General features: G+C 51.3%; 1 protein-coding gene and 1 long non-coding RNA gene across 3 annotated transcripts in view; both read right to left on the bottom strand.

Moving 5' to 3' along the window:
- The window catches only part of LOC111939342 (protein CEPU-1), a 365998-nt gene that overhangs the window by 308734 nt on the left and 34234 nt on the right, over positions 1-23030 (bottom strand). The window lies entirely within an intron of this gene.
- Positions 13904-15204, bottom strand: LOC147649467 (uncharacterized). The gene is made up of 2 exons (XR_015278859.1): positions 15054-15204; positions 13904-14875 (listed from the first exon to the last, which is right to left on the bottom strand). It is a non-coding gene; the product is annotated as an uncharacterized LOC147649467 (long non-coding RNA).

The raw sequence follows: 23030 nt of genomic DNA, 5'->3' as shown, positions 1-23030 counted from the left end.
CTTATGAAAATAAATTTATGGTTGCGCCGCGGACCTCTGGCGCATGTGTAAGCAGGAGGTTTGGGGAGTGGGTTTGGAGCCCTCAGGCAAGGGGAGGAAGCAAGGAAGGAGTGAGACAGCAAAGAGGGAAGTGAGAGAAAGGGTTAAAGCTCCCTCCTTCCCTCCCAGCCCAGGCAGAGGAGCTGCTCTCAATCAGTGTGTGATTGCAATCAGCGGGAAGGTGCCGTTTGCATTAAACAGAGCAGACAGGGGAAAAAAAAGACAAGACAGGCTGTGCAATCTGAAAAATTTATGTAAAAATCACAAACAACAATAAAAACCAGGGGTTTTTTACCGCTTTATTTTTTTTTTTTGGCCTCCCTCTGCTTCTCCTTGTTATTATTTTCCCCAAGGGCAGAGAACTGGGATGGAGCAGGGAGCCAGTATGTCCCAGTGCTCCTCTGCCATACCTAAATCCACCCCACATCAAGCCCTGCAATCAGTCTCCTTTACTACTAATTTTGCCTCATGTTTTTTTAATTAAATTTGCCGCTTCCTTCAAATATCAGTCAATGAACCATCCACATTTCCTCCAAATACCCTTGAAAACGTGGAATCTAAGCGCAATGATACCCAAGGAAATGTCACTGAAGGGGTATTGCCCGGAGCATGCGTGGCCACAGCAGGAGCCAGTGAGAAGAATTGGGGTAAAACACGGAAAACTTGGCCACAAAGGATTTTCAGTGAGCTCTCGCTGCAGTAGCAGCACCCAACCTGCTCGTTAGAACTTCAGGAAAAAAGGTAACGACAATCCTGAAGATGGCACTCCTGGGCTACCCTTCCCAAGCCAACGTCCCTTCCTGACCCTCCCCAAGCAGAGGGTGCCCGGCACCCTGAAGTGGGATGATTCAGAGCTCCTCCAAACTCTCCAAGGTTGTCCAGGTCGGGTGGGAAATGTGTCCTTCCCTCTCACCCCTCCACAGCTGCTCTTTGTTTTCAAAGGTAGCTCCCGACAAGGGATTTGAGGCCAAAGACCAAAGGAACTGAGAAACTTCAGGAGTAGCAGTGTGTTCTGTGAGAAGGCAGTAAAAAAGGGAGAAGATTTTTCTTTCATCGATTTGACATTTGCTGCTTTTTGGTTTCTCTCAGCAGCATCTCCCGGCTGTGCACCACGAGACAGGGGGGCCACCCTTTCTGTTTATTCGCCTGGATCCCCGGTGCCAACCTGGGACCAATTTATTGCACCAGGACTCAATGGCAATCGCACGAATCACGACAGTTTTGCTGGGTGTTTCTCTTTGAGGGTGAGGCTCGTTTGAACAAGCAGCTCAAAGGGAAGGAAAAAGGCTTTTGAAGCCCCCCACGGTGTGGGACTACATGAAAAAGGCCCCTGAGCTGCCAGTGCCTCGGTAACACCCTCACTCCCTTTGTGCCAGGGCTCACTCTCTTCTCCCTGGAGCATCGCTGAGAGCTCAGGACTGAGCCCACACAAGTCCTTGTTCCACAGGAGCCTCTTCCCACCCTGAGCAGAGAGAGCTTTGTGTGGAGCAGGGAAGTCTAACACGCCTCAACTGGCTGTCACCCTCTCCCCAACAAACCTTCCCAGGTCATCGTCCAACACTGGAGAGGCTCAGGCAACCAGCAGCAGGACCTGGAAAGGGGGAAGGCTTCTGGGAGCAGCTGGAAGTAATTTGATCAATGATATGGAGCAAGAGTGAATCCTAAGAGGAATTTTCTGCATTGAAAGCCTTGTGGGTGAAGACCCAACCTCAGCTACATCTGAACCTCCTCCACGTTCTCAGCTGCCTCAGATTTGGCATTCCTGCTCGGCACAGGGACATATTCTGCATTTAAATGGACAAGAATCTTATCTCCAGGATGAAGGGACATGGTGGGAAGGCAGCATTCCAGCCTTGGGGGGGATGGCAGGAGGATAATCAGGCACATTTCTCCCCTTGTCCTCACATCACCTTGAGCATGGTGACTTCCAGAAGCATTAAAGCCAGGACACCAGTGGGAGCAGGGCACCCCCAGGGCTGCAGCGATGGGATCAGGCAGGGGTGGTGGTAACCAGAGGCGTTATTAGGCTGCCTTATTTATTTATTTCCCCGAGCAGTAGGTGTTAGGCTAAGGTGAGTGAGGAAGCGCCGGCACGGAGACAGGGTAATATGTTATGGAGAAATCTTCTCGGTGTAAGCAGAGGGCTGGGCTGGCTGCTCCTGTGCTCTATGCATTATTTATGGCCCTGCCAAGAGCCGCCAGCCCCTTTATCTGCCTTCCAAGGGGCACGAGAAGAAAATGAATCTTTGACTCAGCAATTTTTATCCCAGCCGAATGAAAGGGAAATACACACACACACTCACAAATATATATATATATATATATATATATATATATATATATATATATATATAAACTGAATCCACTCTGAGGAGGTGACAAGGAGCTAATCCAGCCCCCCGAGAGGCTGCAGGTACTGGCTCTGGGCGGCTCTGAGTGAAGAGATTTTAGCTCCTACATAAATTGTCTGCAGCTCTTCCCCTTCTGCTGACCTCCAGTGCCATGTCTGTCCTTAGGCTGAGCACAAACCCAAAGCCCGGCCTTTGGGAGAGCTTAGGAAGTGCCTAACACACTCCAGGTGCTGCTATCAATTAAATAAATCTGCATGATGCATCATACAAATAAATAAATAAGTGGAGATGACTGAAGAGCTCCATTTTTTTTCCCAACTGCACATATACACACTTGTACTTAAAGCCAATTTTTCAAACAATAAAACACTTGAATTTTTTTTCTGCATGAAAAATTCATCCTGTCTCACAGCCATCTAAAAAGAAAATAAGCAAACAAACGAATAAATTCTTTGTGGTGGAAAACATCAAACCCAAATCACTCCTGATGATCTTCACCACACAGACACAATTCCCAACCAGCCCTCGACGCCCTGGTTGCTCCCACCGTGGGAGCCAAGAGCAGGTGCTACATCTATGAAAATAAAAGAGTGATAATAAAATAGCAGGGCTTCTTGGAGAGAGAGGCAAGGAGAAGGGAGTCGGTCCTTTCTAGATCCCAGCAGGGTTTTTTCTGGCTGTGTGGATCTCCCTGATAGCACAGGGACCCATCCTAGCCGGGTCCTGCAGCCACTGCCACCAGCTAATTATCACCTCTTCCTCCTGCATCCAGGCTCTTTAAAAATAGTTCTTTTAATCAGGGCCGCTTCCCCCACCGGGAGCCCGTGTGCAATCCTGGCACAGGTTGCAAATGGGTGCCCCAGATCTATTTTGAGCTCCCCAGGGCTGTGCATCCTCCAGGTGCCCATCACAGGACACCCCAGCACGGTGCCAGAGCAGCTGGAGCTGCCCAAGCCACGGGGAGCACCAAGGAGGAGCAATTTTCCCTCCTGCAGGAAGGAAGCTGAGGTGCTTCTGGTGTCTGCAAAGGCACCAACATCCTTGTACCCAGGTTAAACCCCGGCTAGAGAACCCTGAGAACAGACATTTGTGTTGTGCCATGGGGATAAGCTGCTTCCAGACTCTGTGAGTGGGGAAAGAGCTCCTGCTCTCTCTCCTTTACAGCCCCCCTTAGAAATCCTCACCTGGCACCTCCTGTCCATGATAAAAGGTGAGAGAAGGGCCGGGCTGGATGGGACTTTGAGCAACCTGGCCTAGTGGAAAGTGTCCCTGGTGAGACAAGATGAGCCTCAAGGTCCCATCTAGCACAAACCATTCTGTGATTCTGTGATAAAGTGGGTTCCTCATCCCAGCTGTCTGCAAGACTTTTCCCATCACAACGAGAACAAAAGCCAAAACACCAAAATGGGTTTTCCAAACCCCGGTGTGAGCACAGCCACGGCGTAGCCAGAGTTTAACCATAGAATCCTATGAAATACCATAAGAAATATTGTATATCACGCTTAAAACATCCTTCAAAACAACCAAACCAACCCAAAATTCTTCCCTGGGATTTTTTTTTGTTATTTTTGGAGGGCAGACGGTGGTTCAGATGCTAATATTGAGTCTTCTTCACCCTGCCACCACCCTTCCGGGGTGACAGAGCTCCATGCAGCCATGCCTTTGGCTCTGGGACAGCTCTGCTCTACCAGCTGGTAGGGGAGAAAGGTCGAGCAAGTGACAGCCAGCACTGCTCACAGCTGAAATCCGTCATGAGACAGGAGGAGCAGCCTGAGTTTTCTGGGTTTTGGGGTTTTTTTTTGAGATATTTGCTTCCCACCTAAGTCTCTCTTAGCGCAGAAGACAAACCCTCTGCCACCGACCCGGCACACAGGGGGCTCACAGAGGATAAGTTCGTAATCAAAGTTCAGAAAAGCCTTAAAATAATTGAAAAGGTAAATAAAAGAGAGGCGGCGAAGCAGAACGCTTGGCAGCGCCTCCTGCTCCTTAGGAAAGGGGGGCACTTAACAGTACACAGACAGCAAATTAGCCTTTAATCATTGCCTGCCTTCGCTGGATTTATCTAGGAGAGAGTTTCAGCCCAGGCACCTCCCTCGTGCCGGCAGCCCTGGGGACTCCAGCTCGCCTCCTGTTTATTCCCCAGCTGCTTTGTTGTCTCAGATCAGCAGAATAAGGGAGCCGTGTCGGCAGAAGATACTTCTGTGCAGCCAGCGAGAAGTTCACACAGAAAATTGATATTCGCCGCAAATTATTTTGGATGATTTACTGGAATGAATTAACTCACAGCGATGTGGAGAAAATTCCAACAGCGCTGCTGTCTGCCTCCCACCGCCGCCAGCACCGCTCGGATTCCAGCCTCAGCTTTCTGAGGATGAGGATGAGGATAGCGGGAGCTTGGAGAGGGCTCTGAGCAGGGCTGTGGCTCAGGAAGATCTGGCATGGTTGGATTTGCTGTGTGGATTCTTGCAGAGCCTCCAGCTTTGGGCTGCAGCCTGGAGAACCGAACCAACCCAAGGCGGTGACCCCGAGTTACTGATCCTGCACCCAAAGCGGTGTGGGCAGCACCGAGAGGAGGGATTCTGTCCCATGGTGAGACCCCACCTGCAGAGCTGCCTCCACTTCTGGGACACCCAACAGCAGCAGGATGTGGAGATGCTGGACAGAGTCCAGAGGAGATCATGGAGCTGCTCCAAGGGATGGAGCCCCTCTGGAGCCAGGCTGGGAGAGCTGGGGGTGCTCACCTGGAGAGGAGAAGGATCCAGGGAGAGCTCAGAGCCCCTGCCAGGGCCTGAAGGGGCTCCAGGAGAGCTGGAGAGGGACAAGAGATGGAGGGACAGGACACAGGGAATGGCTCCCAGTGCCAGAGGCAGGATTAGATGGGATATTGGGAACAAATTCTTCCCTGTGAGGGAGGTGAGGCCCTGGCACAGGGTGCCCAGAGCAGCTGTGGCTGCCCCTGGATCCCTGGAAGTGTCCAAGGGCAGTTTGGACAGGGCTTGGAGCAGCCTGGGATAGTAGAAGGTGTTCCTGCCCAGGGCAGGGGGTAGAACAAGATGAACTTCAAGGTCTTTTCCAACCCAAACTCTCCCAGGATTCTGCAGTTCTATCTTTGTGTTCTAAGGGGCAGCAGGAGGGGAGATGTCCCATGGATGACACCTCTTGCACACCCCAGTTGCTCATGTTGGCACCCTGGAGAGTTTTGGGAGGGATGGGGAGCACCCAGGGAGGGCAGGGGCTTGTCTGACCCCAGCTCAGCTCTGCTGCCTTCCTTCTGTTTGCAAGAAGCAGAGATAATGTCACTGATTGATCTTTTTCAGCTCTTTTGAAATCGCAGGATAAAAGACTCCGGGCTTAACACTGTGAAAAAGGAGCACGTCCTGCTGGGACAGCTCTTCCCTTTGTCCATGCCCTGGTGATGGTGACTTCTGCCGTGCTCCCTCACCACCAAAGTGGCACCAGAAGGGATCCCTGTGCCTCAGGCAGGGCTCGGTGTCACTGCCAGCCAGCTCAGCAGCGGGTCACACTCAGGCAGTGGCATTTAGGGATTGCTCTCAGGCCGGGAATGCACTCGGCCAGCTCTCCTCCTACTGAGACTCCGCTGACTTTGACGGGCTTACAAGAGGGATGAACTCAATCCCTCAATCCTGGATTTCCCTCCCACCACCTCCCTGGCCATAAATATGAGCAGCAAGGTTTTTTTGGGAAGACAGAGACCTCCTGCACCAAGGGCTTCCTCAACCACCCATCCACAAATGGCAAAACCGAGACAAAAAGATCCCTCCACTCATTTCCTTGGCTGGAGGAGAGAAGGGTGAGGCTGGCTGCAAGCTGCCTCCACATTTCCTCCATCCTGGGATTGCTCATAACCCTGCCTAATCCCTTGAGTAGCTTAGAGCATCCTCAGGGATCCACTGCTTTACACGCTGAGCCCTGCAAAGCCAAGAACAGCGAAGGACACTGGTGACAAGCACGTCCCCAGCTGGGAAGGAGCTCAGCACCCCGAGACGGAGGATGCCCAGCACTGCCTACCCCAACCCCCTTCCCAGGGGGAGAATTTGGGCTCCTATCCCTCCTCCAGCTCCTCCAGCATAGGAGCTGTCCCAAAAGCAACACTGATTTTCATCCTCTGTGATTTTCACCCCCAGTCCATCAGGCAGGAGTTGTCCCACACTGAGCCCCCTGCCTGCCCACTGTCCCCTCCCTGCAGGGCACCCAGCTCTGCCAGGCTGTTTTCCCATGGTCAGTCCATGTAATAGCCTGTACATAACCACCTAAACGCTGCAAACTCTTTGAAATAAGCACGGAAATTGGTTTCCAGGCTCCAGCAGTTTCTAAATAATGGATGTTTAAGATAATAATAAAAAAAAAAAGAAAAAGCAAGTGACATACAAAGTGGATTCTAGAGGGGAAAAGAAAAAAGGTGGAGCATGTTCTCAACAAAAAATCTCTAAGAAAACCTCAAGCAGCACAGAGGGACCAAGGAGCTCTGGCTGCAGCTGCCAATTTAACCCTGTGCTCTCGCAGTGGAGAAAACCTCATTTCCCTGTGCTCCCCCAGTAACTCCTCCTCACTTTCTATTCTGCCTCGCCACAGATGTAATATATTCTGTCAATGCAAAATTTGGGCTGAAAAATGTGCTGGCCTTGGGGAGATGTCTGGATTGGATTGGAGAGGAGAGAAGAGATGAGAAGGGTGTGTGCTGAGAGCAGTGAGACACAAGGGACAGAAGGGAACTGGAAGGCATCAACCTTTGGCTCTCTCCATTAGCCAAAAGACATCCCAGGCTACTGCTCTAAGCAAAGGTCAACTGAACTGCTCATTCCTGTTGGCAACACCACCTGCATGACTCCATTTCAGCCACTAAAGAGAGTTCTTAATCCATAAAAATTCTTTCATGCTGGGCCTGCAGCTGGAGTGTGCAAGATGGGCAGCTCCCAGAAGGTTGTCAGCAAGAAGGAGACCTCCTTGATCACAAAAATGAGGATTTTGGAGGCTGGAAACAGCTGGCAACACGGGAAGGAGGCTGTAGTACCACTACAAGGAAAATCGTAAGAGGATGGAGGAACAGCGAGTCCCTTCTCACCACTTCCAGTGTTTCAAGAGGAGGGAATTTCCTTTTCCTCTTCAACAGACATTCACAGCTCGGTCATCAGGGATCACCCTTCAAGGGAAGGGATACTTTAGGAGAGCTGAGTGATGCTTCCCAGACCAGCAACAGGATCTGCACACAGCAAGACCATCAAAGCAGCTCGTGGACACCTCGAGGGCAGCGGCACCGGCAGGGATGGACGTTTGCTTTAATTACAGCGAGTGTGTGTTACCTTTGCACATCGCCCAAATCACCCACCCCCACGGCATAATTCACTCAAAGGGGCTTTTTCACCCGAGTCAGCAAAATGAAGAGATTCAATTACAGCCTTTGACTGGGCCTGCTTATTGTTATTTATAATACAATACATCCCAGCTGCTGCGGAGAGAGATGTACAGGTCCTGAAATGTTCGCTGTCTTGGCAGTTAATTGAAACGCCGGCGCCTTGCTAGGATTGCTTGTCCCGGCCTCCCCGACACCGAGCGGTGGCATCTACCTGCTGTACCCTAATAGAGAGGCACTGTCACCAAAGGACACCTGTGGCAGGAGCAGACCTCTTAATAGCCACCAACCCCTGCGCTCCAAACCCAACAGCCGCCGAGCTACAATGGGGGGTTTCAAATGAATCCTGGAAGAGCACTTGGAGGAGAATGGCTCTATTTTTGAAGAATGACACGGGGGGGATCCAGAGCCATTTCCTCTGAATGGCTGCAGACCCAGCTGCACTTTAGTAATGGATATTTTTTCTCCCCTCTAGCTGCTCCGTCTCACTCCATCTGCGATGAAGTCCTGCTACCTGAGTCCTTTCTGTCCCTGCCTTGCGATTTGGGAGAGGATGCTGAGGTGAAAAGGAACTTGTTAGGTGGTACTGGGGCAAAAAAGTGGGAGGTGAAGTGGCTTTCCCTCCCAAAGCAGGGCAGGGTTCACTGGGCTTGTGGGAAGGGCTCAGCTCGGTGCCAAGGACTTCACAGCTTGCCTGGATCACAGCACAGAAGGGTAATTTCCCAGGCATGCAGCATCCAGTGTGGGCAGCAAACACCCAGCAGCACCTTCACAAATACACACAAACCTGAACCAGCATTTCGTGGAATCATAGGATGGTTTGGGTTGAAAGAGACCCTAAAAATCATCTTGTTCCAACCCCCTGCCATGAATAGGAGCAACTTCCACTAGACCACATTTCTCAGAGCTTCATCTCTCCTGGTCCTGAACACTTCCAGGGATGGAGCAGCCAGAGCTTCTCTGCATGTCCTTATTTGATTTTGGTGGAGAAACTAAGCCCTGCAGCACTCACAGCCACATGCTGGGGAGAAGAGGAGGAATGGGAAGTCTGGGATGTATCAGCACTGCAGGCCTTTGCTGGGCTGTCAACTGCTTCTGGGTGCTCCATGGAGAGGTTTGGGACTGGCACAGGAGTTTCTGCATGAAGATTTTCCAGCAGCCAAGGCAATGAATCAAAATTTGCCGTGCCTTAGAATCACAGAACCATTTAGGTTGAAAAGCCTTCTAAGATCATTGAGTCCAACCATTCAACCAGCACTGCCAAGGCCACTGTTAAATCCTACCCCCAAGTGCCACATCTATGCCTTTTTAATCCCTCCAGAAATGGGGACTGACTCCACCACTGACAGTCTATTCCAGTGTTTCAGATCCCTTTGGATGAAGAAATTTTTCCTGTTGCTGCTATAAGACAGGATGTCTTTGGCCTTCTTGGCCACCTGGGCATTTGCTGGCTCTTATCCAGCCTCCACCCAAGTGGTCTTGTGCTTCCCCCTAAAGTGACACCAGTGGAAGCAAACAGCTGTGAAGGAGTAGGGCTGGCTATGAAGGAGGGTACGTGGGCTCTTGGGACTGTCCTGGACACAGCCCCTCTCCTAACAGGCCAGGTGAGGCCTCTCACTTAATCCATGAATGGGAATAATGCTCAGATGAGCCAAGCCAAGAAGGTGGAAATGTAGATCCAGCCAGCCAAGAGCCTTTCTTTGATTGTCCATCAGCTGGAAACCCTGGAGGAGCTCAGTGGGAAGCAAACATCAGCTGGAAACAGAGGCAGGGTCAGGAGGAGAGCAGGATGGTGAGATGACATCCTTCGTACCAAGCTCTCAGCCCTGACTGTAAACACTCAGCTAACCTTATTATTATTATTATTATTATTTTTATGTGCCTATAACTTGCTTCAATGACCTGAAACAAAGCCGTGGTTTTCATCGGCAACCATCTGAGCGCCTCTGAAATTTTCCCCTTCCACTTTGCAAAACGTTCATGCTCCTTTTGGCGGCGTGGGCTGTGCTCCAGGCAGCCCCTATCCATGGAATGCTGCCTGCCTGCTGCCTGCCCGCGTCCCTTCCAGCCAGCTCCTCGCTGCCTTTTGATTGATTGATCGGCGTGGCAGCCTAATAAGCGATAACAGCACATATGACAAACTAAACAACCATCTAATGAATTGATTGACATCCGAAGGATTTGACTTGATGCACAACCCCAGTCACAGATAAGGTTAATGAGGGAGAAATTAAAATGTAGCTCAATGGGTAATGAATACAGCATGTGCCTTGTTGGAACACATGCCAGATCCATCACTCTGAATCAAGTGGTGGTAGCAATTTCTAAATTATTTATTGCACCCCTCATCCTCCTGTCTCGAGGGAAGAGGCACTCGGACTGGCCTTTGTATTATTTTTGTGTATATATATATAACTGTATCTCTCTATCTGTGCATTGTGAGGATCCATAGCCAAAGAAAATTGCTTTGAATTTTGCAATTTTCATGGGTTTTTTTTTTTCTTTTTGTAAACTCAATAGCAAAAAAATACAACAATCCAGAACCTGTCATGCCATTTGAATCATAATAGCTACAAATTCACTCCTCTGAATAAATGGAGAGGCTTATTTATCAAATATATACAAGATGTCTGTCTAGTTGTTAACACACAGAGGTATGAGTAGGCAGAGGAAATCGAGAAAGTTTACATATTCACTGCTGTCTCCAGGGACCTTCCTTTTCCTCCTACTTCTTATTCCCTCTCCCTTCCCCCAACCATATCTTCAACTTGCTTTGACTTGCTGTGTTTTTCCTTTTTTTTTTTTTCCTCTTTTTTTTTTTTTTTCCTCAAATGTGTCTGGCTGACAAAACTTGGGCTGTCAGAAATGATCAAGAGATGAAATTGCCAAGGAAGGGGAGAGAGATTTGCATGGAGATGAATTTCCCCAGGTCTCACTGCACGAGGGGATCTCCTCCACTATCCAGGAGGAGAGCAGGGGACTCCCAGTCTTCTGCAAATATTTGATTATTGCATGGATCTATTTCAACTTCAGGAAAGAGGAAGCCAGATTCACCAGAAATGGGTCTCTACTGGTTCCCAAAGGAAACACACTGGTGGAAAAAGAAGTCCACCAGCATCATATGGGCTCTCTACATTATTTATTCTTGAACTCCAGGGTACCTGGAGCAGTGACCAGAGGATGTGTTGTCCTAGGGGGGATGAGGAATAGACAGGGACTAAGCAAATGGCTTCACACTGACAGAGGGCAGGTTTAGATGGGATATTGGGGGAGAAATCATTCCCTGTGAGGGTGGGCAGGCCCTGGCACAGGGTGCCCAGAGCAGCTGTGGCTGCCCCTGGATCCCTGGAAGTGCCCAAGGCCAGGCTGGACAGAGCTTGGAACAGCCTGGGACAGTGGAAGGTGTCCCTACCTGTAGCAGGAGGTGGAACAAGATGAGCTTTAAGGTCCTTCAACCCAAACCATTCAATGGTTCTACAAAATGCAGAGTCTGCAGCCAGCCAGAAAACACAAGCTACAGCCTTTCCCTGCAAAGTGTGGGGACTCCTGTGCTTCCAGGTCCTGAACAATCCACCAGGATGTCCCAGCTGCTGTGCTGAGTATCAGCAGAGGAAATCACCCCTTCAACCACCTCTTGGCTGAACCTAAGAGCCAGGGAGAACCTAATAACCTTCCTCCTCATCAGCAGCCTGAGACAGTGAAGCCAACAGGTCTGGACTGTGTTTTCCACCAAATCCCATAAAAATATTGGTAATAAACCCCCACAGCAGCACAAAGGAGAAGCCTTTGCTCGGTCCAGGACTCCTGTCCCTCTCCAATGTCTCCCCAGCAGAAAGCCCAACACAGACATAGAGAGAGGGATAAAACATCATCCTGCAGCTCCCAAAGGCAGGCTGAGGTCAGACCTCCGTGGGGATGTTCAGAAACACCTCGAGGGCTCCTTGACCTTCCATACCACACGTGGGACTCACAGAAAACCCTGCTGTGAACAGCCAGTGTCCATAAAGGAGACAGAGGAGCCCTGCAAGTTTAGTGGAATAAAGGAGGGAGTCCAGTGGGGCACACACCCCCGGGGCTTTTCTCTCTCCAGCTTTCAGAGGGCACAGCCTCCCTTTATCCCAACTCCCGACCACACGTTGCCCTCTCCCTTTCCCACAAAGCAGGAGGGTTTGTGATGGAATTGTTTGTAGGACAAGGGCGCATCTTCCCCATCAGGACCAAGAGGTCACTGCAGATGCCGCCGCAGACGGCGCCTGTGCCACGGAACGCTTTCCTTTCCCACCAGCAGGAATGTTTGCAGATGAGCAAAAGCTTCCAGAAGGCTCAAGTGAAACATCCACATTTTTTAGGTGCTCATCTGAACCCATTAGCACATCTTAATTGCTGTCGGCACAGAGGAACGCCAGACTTCCCCGCGTCTGCCGGCTGTGTGTGCCTGCTCGGGGATGGGGAGAGCGCAGCCCCGCATCCCGCAGCCTGGAGTTCGCTCTCCTCGGCGCACAATCTGTCCCCGGGCTCCTCAGCTGTTTGCAGGAGGAAGCAGGGAGAGGGAAAGGAGCCAAGGCTCGTCTTACAGCCCTTGGTGAGCGCCGGGAATCGCAGCGGGGTTTGCCAGAACGAGCGGAGCCCATTCCCGACGAGCCAGCGCCGGTGGCATCCCGCACATGATGCCTTGTGTGCCTACAGCCTGTGGGGACATCTGAAGCTTCCCCGAGGACACAGAGGGTTCCCCAAAGCGGGGAGGGAGGGGAGCCAAGGGACAGACTCTCCCTGATGACTCCCGGGCAGGTGCTGGGAAAAACTTGGAGTTTCTGCAGAGCATCAGTTAATTTGTCATCATGGAAACAGCCAGCCCGGGTCAGAGGCTGGTGGTGGAGGAGTAGGGAAGCGTTGCTGATGGTGATCTGTTCTTTTTCCTTTTATTTTTTTTTATTATTTTTCTTTCTTTCTTTCTTTTTAGGAGATTTCATTTAAAAAAAAACCAAACAAAAAAAACCAAACAACTCTGCCTTGATAAGGAATTTATAAGGAATTTATCAGGGTAAAATGAGATTACACCAGAGTTTGGAGTAGCTAAAAGCAGCAGTTTGCTGGGGACACAGAGACTGCTGCTTGTACTATCTCTCTATCATCACATATATCCTTCTATCTAATCTATCTAGCACCATATATACCCTTTAGCCAGCTCCCACAATCCCTGCCCTCTATCCATCATCCACCTATTCATCAACACACATCCAGCTCTATCTACCCAGCCATCACTATAAATATCCCATCCATCCATCTCTCTCAATCTATCTCTCATCAGAGGGACCCTTTCCCTACCTTCCTGCCCAGATATCCACACACATATCCTCACACCTCCCTTGTCTGTCCATCTGTCACCGGCAGAGCTCTCACCTCCTCTCCCCCATTCTTCACCACACGTATCCTCCCATCCAGCGGCCCATCCATCACAGCCTCTTGCTGCAAGGGGCTCGGGGCCTCTCTGCTCCATTTGCTACCCCAGGGAAGCAGATATTTCCCTGTGGATCACTGGATCCACAGCCCACCAAGCAGCAGGTCCTCTTCTCCCATGCCCCAGGAGCCCCGGAGAGGGGATGGAGCAGGTTGGTGCTGGGAAAGGCGCTCTGAGACAGCGCTGGTGTGGATGTGGAGCAGTCACACTTCTGAGCTGGGCTGCACCTGCACATCCACCGGCAGGAGGAAGGAGCAAGGTTCTGGTCTGGGCAGGAACAAACCATGGCAATGCATAAAAACCAGGCATGTGCTTATAAGGAAGGTGCTGAGCACCTTCTGCAAGGTGCAGCAAGGGTTTAAAGAAAATCCTCATCCACGCACTAGGGAAGAGCATCAGTGCCCTGTGCCCCCCAAGAATCCTGCCTAGAGCCTCTGGCAATTGTAAGAATTTTCCTCGCACAGATCTTTGTGCCACCAGGGCTCCAAAAATGCCATATTCCCTCCCCAAATCAGCCACTGACCAAATCACAGCGTGCCCAGCCCCTCACCAACTGCCAGGCTGGCACAGCGCCTCCAGGCTGGAGCCAAAGGCAGCTGAGGCTGGGGATGGTGGGAGGAGGATGCTGCCGAGTGGCACCGAGCCACAAAATTTGCCAGAGAGAAGAAAACACCCAAGCAGTGCTTAAAAACTGAAAGCTGTTACTTTAATTACGGGCTTTCTGCTTTATCACCAATAGCGTTTCTCACACATTCATCAGCAAACCTGGTAATAAATCAATCGTGGGTAGCCAGGAGCTGCAGTCTGGCTCCTTCCCTTTCTCTTCCCTGCTCCCTGCGAGCTCTCACACCATTAGTATGCAGTCCAGCACTGCCAGTCTGTGCATTCCTCATCGGCTTTGGACTGGAGCTGGTATCAAGCGGATGCCCCCAGCACAGATTTCACACAGCCAGCTTTGCCTGTGGGGAAGGCAGGAGCTGGTGGAGGAGGTGGTGGACGTGCCTGTGTCTCTCAGGGCACGTGCACAGTCCTGGCTGCACGCTGTAGGGATGTTCCTGCAGCCACGGGGAATTTCAGGATGGGAGGAATACAGGGATGGGGCAGGGTACTTGTGTCACACACCGGGTGCAGGCATCAGCAGCTGTGCGTGTTCCAGCTCCACTTGCTCCTTGTTTTGTGCCCAGAAATCCCGATGGCAAGGCCAGGGTGGGGGCTGTGGACACATGGGCTGAGGAGAGGTGACAAAATCTCAGCTACAAAATCTTTTCCAGGGACAGACACAGCGGCACAGCCCACCTGGCAGGACACAGGAGGCTGGGGAGAACCACATGAAAGTGTTTTCCTGTGCCTTTGCACTTGAGGCAGCCATGAAAAGCCGGCTCTGCTGCCTGTCCTGCACCCAAAAAAATCCAAATGTTCAGGTCAGCTGGGATGGTGCAACATCCAGTCATGCTGCACTGGAGCTGCCAGTGTTATCCCTGCACACACCAATTCCTGGAGAGGATATTGCATGTCCTGACTGCCCAGGAAGGGCCAAATCCTCCCGTTGGAGCAAGATTCACCAGTGGAAACTGAGGCTGAGGATGCTGACCCTTGCTGAGTTCTCTGTTCCTGGGCTGTTTCACACCTGCCTTCTCCTCGACATCCTGCTGTCCACTGCAGCAAAACCAGCAAAAGCTCTGCTGCTGAAACACAAATTAAACTACTCCAACCCTTTCATTTCCCTATCACCCCTGCCAGCTTCCCAAATCTGTTTTTTCCTCCTATTTGAGTGTTTCTGGGTTCACTCCACTGTGGCAGAGGTGCTCCCCTCTCCACTCTCCCATGCCAGTACCTGCTGCTTCCCATCAGCCGTGTAGGGGCTGCACAGATGTGCACACAGCAGTCCAGATGTGCACAGCACGCTGCCAGGGTGATGATGGAGAGGGAGCAGCCTCCCACCTCCCCAAATGAGGAGATGGGCTCCCTCCAATTGCTGCTGCAGCGAGCAAATCCAGTTGACCTTGAACACTAATTGGCCCTCTAATTAACACTCAGCAGAGAAGCAAAGGGCCAAGACTCTTTCTTTGGAGGTGGCCAGGGAAGGGGAGCAGCCATCTCTCCACGCTGTGTGTTTCTCTGTGGATGAAAGGACACATCTCCGTGTTTAACCAGGAAAATCCCTTCCCTGAAGCTCATCCTTGGAAGAGGGAGCCAGCCGGACATTCTGGGACCACAGTGCTAAGGCAGAGTCAGTGCAGAGCCCAGCACACACCCTCCCATCCTCACAGAGCCCCACAAGCATCTTCTGGGGTCTCTCCCAGCCCGTTCCCTGCAGATTTCGGCTCCAGCCCTCCCTGTGGGGGTTTGCATCTCCGTCGCGCACTGACTGTCTCCCCCATCACTCTCCCCGTGTCTCGCCCTCCCACACCACACACAAATTTCCCTCTGCTCATCCCCTGCTTTAGCCCGGCGTCACAAGCTCCAGGCTTGACATTTTCATCTGCAGGTTATTTACAGGAGGGCACATCCGAGGAAGCGGTCACAGGTGATTTCCCTGCTCTGCCGGCTCCCGCAGGGGGCAGATTCCTCACTGCAGATATCATTAATTCTGCAAATCCCCAAATCCCACCCACCTGCCACCCTCGTCCTGGGGAATGCGGAGCCGTGACAGGCGAAAACTGGCAGCAGCCAGAGTCCTGCAGGAGCTCCTGCTGTCCTGGCTGCTCTTCCTCCACAGCCCCAGGGGAAAGTGCAGCTCCACGGGCTGGATCCTGCCCGGTCCACGGGCAATTGGAGCAAACAGGGAGGGAATAAAACCCTCTGTGGTTCCTGTTCCCAGGCAGGGAATTCCTGGCATCACACCTTGTTTGGATTCAGCAATGGAGGGACTGAATTCTGGGCTGGTCCTGCTCTTACGTGGGGCGAGGCTGAAGAGCATCACTTGCAAACCTAAACCCAGCCCTTAACACGTTCTTCCAAAAGATAACAAACTGATATCAAGTGATTGCAACCGCCAGAAGCTGAGGGAGATTCATCTGCTCCGATTCCTGCCAGGAGCTGCCAGTGAACTGGAAAATCATGTCACAGCCTCCTCTTTGGAGCTGCTCCTGCAGAAGGCACCTTGAGCTTCCAGCTCAGGTGAGCTCCATCACTGTCTTGCATTTCTCAGGTGGACGGTCAGAAAGGAGATGAAGTTGTGCCTGCAGCCACCAAGCTGCTGTCCTGAATCCTGATGCTAAATCATCCCCACCTAGCAGGGATGGTGTCCCAGAGCAGCTGGGCTGGTGGGATCTGAGGAGCTGGGCATCCACCCCAGCAGAGCTCAGAGTCCAGACCAGCACACAAACCCAAAAGCTCACTGCAGGAGTGGGGTGGGAAGGTGCCATCCCAGGGAGCTCCCAGTTCCCAGCCTGGCAGCACCCCCAGGAGCTCCCCAGCTGCTGCTTTCCTCACTCAGATGCCTCCCTGGCCATAACTACTCCTTAATTATTTAATGTCTGCAAGACACCTCAAGACTTTGCATGGGAAGGGAGATGAACTATACGACCTAAAATTGGTCTTTTCCATCTCAAACTCCTTGCATTTTATCCTGGGATGAAAAGAGCTCTATTAGGCAAAGTATCAGTATTATTAGATTTCCTTGGAGCCCTAACAAACGGATATTAGATTATTACTGCAGATGCATTTCTAAGGCACTCATCACCAGAGTATCTGAGCATCAATTACACAGATTTAGAGATAAAAAATGCTTTCCCCTGGAGAACAGGGTACAAAACCCCTTCTCTTTTTGCCTCCCTTCCCCATCTTCTCCAAATACATTTACCTCCCTCCCACTGCCTTCTGCAGAGCTGGAGCTGCTTACGAGGAAAGCTCTCGGGTTGATGGGCAACCCTGCAATCTTTGAAACATCTGAAGCAGCAAAAGCTTTTTGTAAAGACTGGCAGGAGTCAGCTGAAGAGATTTCAATGTGCAAATGGACATAAAAAGATGCAAGAGGGGGAACGAAACGTTGGATTTATTGTTCTAAGGACAAAGGATTTGCTATTAGAGGAGATGACCCCACGGCCTGGCTCCAGCACCTACAGGTCACAGGGCACAGAAAACCCATCCTGCTTTTGGGGTGAAAGGGAAAAATGGAAAAAAGTTCAGGTTTGACTGTGCTGATAAGATCTCTGATAATTCCCTGCCTTACCATTGCCATTATGCTAACCCCTAGCAACACCACAGGAACCAGGCTGGATATTGAACACACAAATCCACGGCTGGAAGTGCTTAAAGGCTGAAGAGAAAAGATCAAAGTTTGAGGGGGGAAAACACGGAGAAGGGGCTTGGCCAGGATCACACAGCCAGGACCAAGCTGCTCCTCATCCCCCAGGTCCCAGCACACACAGGGACCATGCCCCAGCCTAACTCAGTCTTTCTTGCCCTTTCAGCTGATCTTGCTTCCAAAAACACTAAATATCACAATTAATTTAATTGCAATGCGTGTTCTTTAATTTCAGCTGCTGGATCCAGAGATTGTGATTTGGCCTAATTTCAGAGCAAAGCATCAAAACCATTCCTTTCTCCAAGCCAAGCCCATTCCTCCATCCTGTAGGTAAATACTCCAGGACTACACCCAGGAGGTGTTTGCAGCCTCACAACAGGCCCCTAAATAAACTGTCAGAAAGGGCAAAACCCAAACAAAAACCCTTAATTTTCTTTCCAGACCAGGATCCCATCCTCAGTGCGGGTTCACGCTGCCTTGTGAGCCCAGCCCAGCTGCTTGGCTCATCCCAAAGCCCCTCCTGTGTGGAGACAAAGCCTCTGCTCCAGCCAGCCCAGCTTTGTGTGTCGGCCAGAGAAGCCACTGGGCAGCAGGGAAAGCAGCCCTACCTCAGAGAGCAGCTTTCAGAAGCATCTTCTGCTTCTGTCCATGGGCAGGACTCAGAGCCAGGATATGGATCTCCTCCTGCCATCCTAGCTGTCCCCACCAGGACCAGGAGCTCTGTGTGTCAGTCGTGGAAGGCTCCTTAAAAATCATCTTCTTCCATGGACAGGGACACTTTCCACAAGACCAGGTTGCTGCAAGCCCCTTCCAGCCTGATTTCCAGGAAGATTTCCAGGGCTGGTTTGTGTGCAGCCCTTCCAGTAGCCAAGCACAACCTCTGAACAGCACAGCTCTTGGCATCCAGCGGGCTGAACACCACTGGGATGGACCAGGTGTCCCTTTGTGTGAAAGCTGCCAGCCCTGGGAGGGTTAAACTCCAGGGTGAAACACTTTGCAGGAAGTGGGACACACTGGGAAGGCCTGGCTGATGCACAAGATGATTTGGAGGTAGCCAGGATCCTGACTGCTGCCCTGCAGGGAAAACCTGCACAGGAGAGATGAAGGAGAGCCAGGACCCAGCTCTGGAACACTTTCAAGGGAGAGGGCTTGGGATGGACAGGACCCAATGCAGAGGGAGGGAGCACGAGCAGCAGGATTTGGCTGTGTCAGAGCAGGGCATGGTGAACAAAACAACCACAAATCCAAGAAAGAGAGCATTCCTCCTGCCCCAGCACTGCAGGACGCTCACAGCAGCATCCAGCCAAGGGTCTGGCACTGGGGGGTGGGACCCAGCACTGACTGTGGATGCCAGGCACAGCCAAAGCTCAAACATTAAAGAACCCATCACCCTCTTCAAATGATTTCAGGAGCTACAAGGTCAGTGCCCTTGGTCCTCTCTCAGGCAGAGACACAGTTTGACCTTGTGCTGCTGCCCTAAGCACAGTTGTAAAGGCACTTTTCAGCCCCAGCAAGGGTCAGGCACCAGCAGCACTCCTGCTCATCTCCCAGATCCCTGTCAGGCTCAGAACAGAGCCTGGGGATCTCACCCCAGGACTGCAGGTCTCCTCCCCATCAACCCCACACAATTCCATCACCATCCTTACTGCCTGTGCTGGGGAGGGACAGATATTCCAGCGCATCACCTGCCCTCAGAGACTTATAAAGAGGAGGAGAGAGGTTTCCCAAAGGTTCAAAGACCCATCTGTTCCTCCTCTCCTGTAGCTTCCCCTCCATCTCAAGCATCTCTCCATGTTTCAGGAGCAGCCTCAGAAATCGAAGCTCACTGAATCACAGTTAGATCCTTTGGTTTATTTATTATTTTCCCAGCTTGAACTCAAACCTCCTTCCACATGGTGAGAGCAGGGGATGAACCACGCAGCGTTTCACAAGCACAAGCACTGCAGGAGGGACGAGACAACAGCGAGGCACGGGAAGGGCAGGAGACCTTCCCTCCCAGCACATTGTTTCAGACACCACCATTCCAAAGCCCAAAGAATGGTTTGGATTGTAAAGGACATTAAATCCATCTCATTCCAACTCCCTGCCACGGGCAGGGACACCTTCCACTGTCCCAGGTTGCTCCAAACCCAAATCCAGCCTGGGATGAGGCAGCCACAGCTTCTCTGGGCAACCTGTGCCAGCAAGGAATGACAGGATGCAAGTCAGTGATCATCTGATGGATGCAAGATGTGGGAAAAGAAGGTTGTCTGTGCATGTCTGCTGTCATACAAGGGTTTTTTCTGAATATTCTTCAGGATTTTACATCACCTGGGCTGTGCTCAACACACCAGCCCTGCTGCAATTCTCCTGTGAAGGCTGGATGAAGGGAAAAAAGCAGGCAGCTACCAAAAATCCCCGGCAGCAAGGACAGAGGGACACCAGGGCACACACCCTGCTCTGATATCTTCATTGGCCATGTCTCTCCATCATCCTTCTGCTCATAATCTGCCACCTTTACCCCAGCCAAGCATCCAACACTTTGGATCAAGGTTGGGTGTCCAGGATGTTGGATGTCCATGGAGAACATCTTTGAGACAAGGAGGCAGGACCAGCGGGCTCCCACCTTGGCTCTGCCCACAGCCACATCAGGCAGCTCACAGGAGTTCCCAAAACGAGCACCAGCTCCTTACACCCCCCACCAGAGGGATCCAGACCCATGAGGACTTTCCCAAACCCATCTCCCAGAGCAGAGCCCTCCCCTCGCCCCGCGCTCACCGCTTCCCAGCCAGGGCTTGCCCCAGCCAAGTTAATTGCGAAGACGGCGGTGCCGGAGCAGAAAGCAGCCGGCAGGGCTCCCTGGAAAAGCCAATTCCCACAACACAGAGCTGATGGGATTTCTGTGGGAAGAGGGCAGAGAGAGGCAGGGGTGAGGGAGCAGAGCGTGTCCCAGACAATCGCTCTGCTGGCGCTAACGTGAGGATAAATAGCCAGTGCCGACATCTGCTGAGAAATACCTTTCCTGCTCCACACTGAGAATTGCAATCTAATAATATCCCAACTCCCCCCCACATCTTTCTCCATCCCTCCCCCACCCAATTACCGAGCCTGACATTATCCGTCATCTTCCCTTTGTGTCGGCGAGAATCCAAACGCAGACGCCGGGAAATTAATAATAATTGTTGTGTCAAAATGCGGGATGTAATCAGGATGCGGCGTGGAAGCTAATACAAACACAAACAAATGGTATTTATCCTCCCAAAAGATCCCTCCCCTCCCTTCCCTAAGGGCCGCTGATGATAATACTCATGGAAGAGATGAATCAGTGCTAATATAGGGATTAGGAATAGATCCCAAACCCCAGCCTGGGCTGCAATCAAAAGGAGCACTCTTAATTGAAATTAGAGCTGGGATTTCGGTGCCTCTGCAGAGATGGGTTAAGCCCATCGGGGCTAAACAGAAGGGAAAATAAAAATAGCATCTTTATTCAAGAACAAGAAGGTGGGAATGAGAAAAAAGATCCTCTCTGGCTTCGACACACCTGGTTTGCTCAGTCTTGGCTTTGGAGCTGGGTTTTGTCCCAGCGCCGATCCCGCAGGCAGGGCGAAGACGATGCTCCCGCTTCTCCCTCAGGCATCTCTCTGCCTTTTCAGCTCCAGACGGGCTCAGAAAGGATATTTCAAGATCAAACCACACCTCCCATGCTCTGATGGAACCCAGGGCAAGCTGAGCTCAGGGTCCTGTTCCTGACTCTTTCGTGAAACTTTTTACTGCTCTGCAAGTGAAACGTGCTCTTTCCCCCGATGCTCACACCAGCAAAGATAAGCGTTCTCGCTTTCATTCCTTTTATTCAAAGGCACAAAAGGAGAGGAAAAGACCACCTGAAAAAAGGCACAACTCCTGCTTTTATTGCTGCTTCATTGCCCACATCCCTCTGGGGCCACCTGGACCGATATCCTGGGCAGCAGAAAGAAAATTTCATCACCCCACCAAGGCCATTTGAATCGTTTCTTCAGAGGGGCTGAGTTCTTCCCAAATCCCAGTCCCAGGCAAGAGGGATGCTCAGGAGCCAGGTGCTGAATGGCAGCATCTCACTTTCTCCCTTTGCAGAGGTTTTGGTGGTTAGTGACTCCTCCTCCTGACTCTCCCCCAGCCCTGTGCATCACCCTGAGTGATCCCTCTCTGTGGATGTTACTGAAAGGAGTCTAACACACATGAGAAGCAGAAAATAGGATCCAGGCACAGATTATTCCTACGAGTGTATTAACAATTCCTGTGCTTTAATTCCAAATTAGATTTTACATCTAAAAACAGGTTTCTAAATTCTTGGCTTGGGCACTGTGCCACACTCTGTGCCTTGCGCTAGCACATACAAACCCAGACTGAAAACTGGCCCCAAAATAAATCACCCAGCTCCAAACCCTCGTGCTGCCAAAGGCTGGGATTTGGCTCTGACCTTCACCATTCTCGCTCCAGCCTCACAGAGCCCAGTTTTGCAAAAAAGCTTTTGTGATTTTCTTTTTTTTTCCAGCCAGGAAAATCCCATTTCCAATGCTGAGAGACACAGAGAAAACCCTCTATGAGCAGCACAGACTTAATTCATCTCCTCAGTGGCAGCAGGTCCTTGAGGGCAACCCAAGGGCTCGCAGGTCAGGAGAGACTCAGTGGAGTATGGCCAGTTAGAGATGACTTAGATGCATTGCCATCCCCTGATTAAACTCTCTGTGTCTCCACAGTGTCCTCTCCAGGAAAAGCTGGCACACAAGTGTTCAGAACCACGAAGGAACAAATGGTGAAGCTGTTCCTCACTCCAGGATGATGCCATGGGTTTTACCAGCCTGCCTGCATCCCAGCCAGACTTGGATTCACACCCCAAGGCTGCTGACAGCTCTGAGAACCCTGAGCTCACGTTGTAATGACCAACAAACTAGGAAGTGATTGGTTCTACAGACACCAGAGGTTAGAAGACCACACAAAAATTATCCAGTAGCTTTTGTTTGTGCCTTCAATTACAAGTGCACCAGGATTAGCCTTAAGAGCAGACTCTGAGAGCAGCTCCCAGCTCCGAAAAGCCTGGCTCATCCCACACTGAGCCACTGAATCTGGTACAAGTCTGGAGCCCAGTCCAGAGATAAATTGATTTTAAACACAAGCACGGTGCAGAAACTCGGCATTCTGCAGCCAGATGCCTTTGGAGCTGGTTTGCAGCTGGGCAGAGCAGCCCATCAAGAGTTTGGGCATGTACAGCTGAATGAGCTCCCCACGCTCTCACAGCAGGAGCAGATCCATCCCATCCAACTTCTGCTCCCAAAAACTTTGGCAGGAATCTGGTTCCTCCACCAATAGCAGAGATTGATGGCTCTAAAAAAGCCCAATTTAAGGATGATGTGAAGGGCAGCTTGGCACTGCCTCTCTCCCTGCTGGAGACTCCCACTGGACACGAGTGCTGGAGCACAGCCTCCACACCCCAAGGATGTGTAGCACAGAGAATCCCAGAAAAGTTTGGGTTGGAAAGGACCTTAAAGCTCATCCTATTCCATGCCATGGGCAGGGACACTCTCCACTATCCCAAGTTGCTCCAAG

This window comes from Cyanistes caeruleus, chromosome 23 (genome assembly GCF_971803275.1).
Source record: "Cyanistes caeruleus chromosome 23, bCyaCae1.hap1.1, whole genome shotgun sequence".
In the NCBI taxonomy this organism is placed as follows: Eukaryota; Metazoa; Chordata; class Aves; order Passeriformes; family Paridae; genus Cyanistes; species Cyanistes caeruleus.
The sequence above is the reverse complement of the archived record's forward strand: the minus strand, read 5'-3'. Positions and strand labels throughout refer to the sequence as shown.